Source organism: Opisthorchis viverrini (genome assembly GCF_000715545.1).
Source record: "Opisthorchis viverrini unplaced genomic scaffold opera_v5_130, whole genome shotgun sequence".
In the NCBI taxonomy this organism is placed as follows: domain Eukaryota; kingdom Metazoa; phylum Platyhelminthes; class Trematoda; order Opisthorchiida; family Opisthorchiidae; genus Opisthorchis; species Opisthorchis viverrini.
The window spans coordinates 1,274,661-1,280,414 of NW_008751788.1; positions in this window are offsets into that span (position 1 = coordinate 1,274,661).

Consider the following 5,754-nt stretch of genomic DNA (forward strand, 5'->3'; position numbering starts at 1 on the left):
TTTTTCATTTCGGGTAGTAGCTGCGTGGAATGACCTTCCTCCGACGGTTGTACACGCTCCTTCTCGAACCCAATTTAAAGCACTATTAGACATTTATTTATGCGAATCCTCGCGCTGGAGAGCATACTGCCTCGCGCTGAGAACATAAAGAGCAGTGCTACACCCTCTTTTCACTTGTGCCTTTCAGGTGAACGACAGCCACTGACCGACAAGAACAAAACTGACCCGGGAAACTTGGGCAAAAGCCTCGATCCTGTGTATCAATCCGTGAATCCGTGAATCCAGACATGCCAGTCGCGTCTTGCTTAAAGAAATGCAGAGATGTTTCGTTATTAAGAGCGAATGTTTGGCGACTCTCTGAGCCCCGAAGAAGTGAAGACCGTACTTGCTGAGACGAAAGGTTTAATTTGTGACAGATCAAAACATTTTTAATTGGATAAGACCACCAGAGCTCTTATAAAATGCTCACGCGCTTGGCACTCCGACTCCCAAAGTATGAAGATGCAAGCCAACACGTGCCGGTAGAAAGGAGCATCCGGATGATCGGCTGTCAAAACGAGATGGAAGAGATGAAGACCTAAAGATCAGTGCAGATAGATTTGTTGTTAAACTGACCCACGAAAGGTTGGTAAAATCGCAGCCACAGGATATCACACTATTACAGAGAACAAGGGTAAAGGCAGAGGACTGGTGGTGTCCTGGGGGCGCCTCAATCAGCCGAGCTCGAATGAAGCTGTCGTGCTATCCAGGAGGATCAACGATTCTTACTTCGTACTTCCCCTGACACCTTGTGTTTTGAGACGGGAGCTGATTGCTTAAGCCATGAAATGGCACACATAAGGTGCACCAAAACGTAGGACTCAGTCCTGCTCATGGCATGCTGACCAGGCATACAAAGTTAACTATTGAAATATGTTGTGGACTGTAAGTGACGGCAACTGATGAAAGAAAATGCCACAGGTTAACCTCTCCAGAGAAAACTATCTCTGTACGAGAGATCGGAAAGGCGTGGTTCATCGACGTAATAGGTCCCTTTACGGTGATGACAAGCGGCAATTAATAGGTTTTGGTGACAGAACATCTGTCGCGTAGGGTTGAGGCAGCAGCCGTGCCAGATCAATGGGCGATGAGAACCACGCGTGACAATTATGTGACAATGATGGACATGCATCACCTCGTTGCTAACCATGGAACGCCAAAATGGTCCTAACTGATCAGGACCGTGCTTATAAAGCGAAAAGTCTGGTAGTCGTCTGCAGAAGCTGATCATCAAGCGGCTGAGAACGTCACTCTACCACCTACAAGCAAACTACCTAACTAAACACAATGATCGCATATCGCAAAATTATGCAGTGGGCGGTTTGGGAAGTAGTATTTCATAAGTCGCTCTGGCTACAAGGGTTTATGGTCCAGTGTGACAATCGGCCCCTCCTGTCTGGAGACTCATGGCTCCTTCAACACACAATGATGAAATATTTTCGTAGCACATGATGGGCAGGTTATGCAAAGCGGCGATACATAAGCGTCCCTGTCAGCAAAAAATGAACTACTCAGGTTGAACTACCAAGTTGTCGTGTTTGGGGTTGCAATTATATATTCCCGGCCGCAAAGTATCTGCCAAAGCAGTATTTTTTGCATCAAGGGAATTCCACAGAACTATTCAGACGAAATGTAACCAACTACAATCAATAAGATATTTGCGCCTTCTTGATCGCCTCCTTCTGATTTTGGGTGACTGAGATTCCTGAAGGACAAGGCACCAAACGGGTCCCAGTGGCATGCATGCTTTTAGGTTCCATGCGCACTGCATGACCAAAGTGTGCCTGCCATTGTGCGCCAAGCATTCGCCAAGTGATGTTCACAAAAGTCATTGAGTCAACTAAGTTGGTAGCACTATGGCTCAAGATAATGCACTGATGCGCTCAGTTTGAGGCTGTTTGTAGGTGTCAGCCACCTAATTCGTGCTCGTCGCGATTTTTCCACCGACCTGCCAATTTGTTACCACTGTTCATTGAGGATTTATACCCTTATTGTTGTTTGGCAGTCAAGATCACGAAAAGCTCATTGGAGTTTTGCTGTTAAAGATGGCGATGGCTTTTTAACACATGCGCTAGCGCATAATCGCGCAGCCCAGGTGAATCGTCATTATCCCTCCCTTGACTCTGGCCTAAACAAGTGGTAGACGCTGCCGGTGTTTTGTAATCTTGCGGTAAAATGTTCAGTTCAGTGCAGATCAACACGGTCCTTTCTCATTATGTCATCGTTCATTATTTATAGAACATTGAGACCCGTATTTTACCGTTGATCGAATCGACTTGTTGACGTTCCATCATCATTAAAAGGAACATCATCAGCGTTCTGTTGTACGTCTGCTGGGCCAACAAGTATTCACGACTGTGAGCTAGCAACGTCCCTTAGACTGGGAGGTCTTGCTGGTCCTCTCGGATTGCGAATCCTCGGTAATGGAAATCTAAATCTTGGTGCAACCGGCGAGATTCTACTTCCGTAGTAGCATCATTGGCTGCTGACCTTGCTTCAGTCAACTGAGAGTTAGAAAGGACCAGGGTACTGAACATAGCCTTATCAATATTTCCAATCAGATCTGCTTTAGGAGGGTCCTACGGCCAAACAGTAAACCTTGAACCAATGTGATAAACACAATAGTTGAAGCAGCTAGCGTGTGATTAGGTTGCCAATAGAATACGCAGGTGACAACCGCCTTCCGGGACAAGGCTTGAAATCTCTAAGACTTAGTTTTGCGGCCCTACTTCGACTCGTCTGGAGTGGCAAAGCAAGTGTCGTAGCTACTAACACCGCGTTCAAGCGACCGAAATGAAGACAGTGATCAACCAGATTCAAACTTCTGCTTGTGACTTGCCAAAACACAGACGTAAAAAAGAGATTCAGCATGTGTAAAATATTTTGGACAAACGAATGTTGATAAAGAAACAAACTTTGTAGATTTAAGGCCTTAGTGAAAGCAACATGCAATATAGTTTTGCAACAATTTCGGGATGCATTCCGGCATTTACTTCACGTCATGTTAATCGTTTCAAGTCTATTTTTAAAGCCAACATTTTGTGCAGATTTTTACAGAAAAAACGGTCCTGTTGTCGAGATCAAGTTCGTGATCAACCTCAGGATAACTGTCTAACTTTAAAGCGGGATTGTTCCGCGTCGAATTCACTCAATTGCTACTACTCTGACGTCAAATACAAGGACGAATGGATTGTGAATTCCATCTTCATCGGCTGCTCTGTCAGAAAATCACGCTAGTCGCGATGAAAATAGATATAATCCATCACAAGTGCGACTTTACTCAACTTCGATAAAACAAAGTGTAGCCATGCAGTCCAATAACAAAGGTGAAAACACCGGACAACAGAAACAAGGCTACAATGCTCTGGCTACCGAAACTTTATGGGGGACATTACCATGAGAGTCCAAAACAAGAGAAAGACAAACGAGGTAATAAGCCATTTTAGAGCGCAAAGTCAACCAACCACACATGTCAAAAGCGCCTGATTCAAGCGCAGGATAACGGCTGAAGTTACCCCTCGTCAGACAGGTGCAATAATGGTTTTGGTACCTCGTGTATAAGCATCGGCCGAATACATTCGCCACAAGGTTCATGCAAGATAGAGAAACCTGGGCTATGTATGGAGCAAAGAAATTGGCTCTGATGGATGCGATAATGATGCACAAGTTATAGTGATCTCTTTTGTTGCCAGCTGGGGCCCGGTGCCTCCTATAACTTGTTCAATATCAGAAAGTATGCCTGTGCCCCGGCTGGTGGCGAGCAATTAAATGACGATCACCTTAGTTAAACCGTGCTGTACAGTAGACGCAATCATTCAGAGAGGCGGGGCAAGCGTAATACAACCTCCTTAATTCAAAGGTTTGCAAAAGCTCGTGAGTCGTCAGCTCTTAACAGGCAAAGGTGGTCAAAATTCAGAGCTGCTGTAACTTGCTAGTTGATGAACCGCAACTACCAAAACATAGCTGAGGGGCCATTTAGCAAAGTGTTGATTAACCAGAGTTAATGCTGTCCGAATGGAATCGACGTGGGCACAAATACTACACACCTCTAAACCACATTAAAGAAAAACGATAGGCCATAAACATAGCATTCGGCTATGCTGGAAAGGTGGTCATGCCGCACATATTCAATGATCCCTGTTCGTTCATCATCCCAAAGGAGACATGCCATGAGTAATAGGAAAGTGATCAGTTGGCTTTATTCGAAGTTGTACACCAAAGGCCGCTAAAAACGACGTCAGTGCACACATCTTGCAAGGAATCGTTGAAAATGTATGGTTTCATTGGCCGGGTAGTAAATGGAAATATATGCAAATGGTGGTCACAGATGATCGTGAAGCACATGGAATTCGAAATGAGGAGCTTGACCCCATCGGTAGAACGGATTGAAGCATGAAGGACTCGGACGGTCTCTTGGGCTAATATGTACTCCCCAAGCACTTGGTTTCAGTCGTCCAGTTTTCGGAGTTCTTCCAGCAGAACATCCAATCGTTGCAACTTTGCTTTCACTGCATTGACCGTCTGAAAAAGCATTTTAATTATGAAAAGCAATTCATATGGAACCGAGGTATTGTGTCCTACTTGTTTGTGAATCAGACCGGTTGGTTTCTCAGTTCTGGCATTTGAGTGGCCTCCTCGTGACGCTAGTTTTTACTAGAGTGACGTGCTTGTAAGTGGCTGTGAGTAACGACCAAAAAACTGTCATGCAAGTTTTTTTTACATAAATTCTGTTTCAGAACAACCGTTTGTCTATCCGTTCTCCAGTTCCAGAGAGTTTTCTTTCTTACAAATGCCAAGGGTGCAAAAATATTAGTGAAGTTTCTGGGCATGCGATTTAACCCCCTATGGCACTGGAGACCATTCACGGTTTCATTTCCCGCAGATGAAATTCTGAAAAACCTTAGACACCGATATGTGCAAACTGAGTTATATTCTTCCGTATTTGATTTGAAACATGCCGACGAGGTGATTTAGTTGAATGACAGCCTGGAGAGCTTGGGCGTAAACCATACCCGTTTAAACGGTTCGTTCGGTCCTTAATAAAACGAGAGCTCCCTCTGAGTGTTTGGTCGATTTGAGAAGACCGCTTACATCAACGGACTTCGATACGTGGATGCCTACCACGTTCAAACAAATCGATCGATACCTTGCATTCGGCTTTTGTCTACTGAAAATAAGACGGTACGCTGTTAGCACAAGTAACGAATACGCTTTCTTCTCTGGTCTGGAGTTGGCTTCGTAAACAGCATTCTAATCTATCGAACCTATTACCCCAAGCTACCGTATAAAAACAAAACATTACGTACACGATGTCAGGAGATGGAATATTTGGACTATAGTCACCTGAGGATAGTGCTAGAATCGAGATGGGCCAGGCAGGGTAAATCAAACCTAGTCACACACCCAGCGCTAACTGTTGCACTGATCTGTGTATCAATCACCTAAATAGCCTTACAACGTGAGCGTGACTCTGAACATTCCGCGGCCGGTGTTTGTCATCAAAGGGCACTTAAAACTTGGTTGTCCATTATCCAGCGAAATCTTGTTCACCATCTGCAGTATCTGATTGGGGGAATCATCAAATGAGTGAAAATTGCATTTACTTTTCGTCTAGAGTATTTCGTATCCCACGGCACCCTAATTCGCATGTCTCTTATAAACTACACTATCCAACTCTATATGATCACCCGTTCTTTTGAGTTTTTCCCTTCTCAG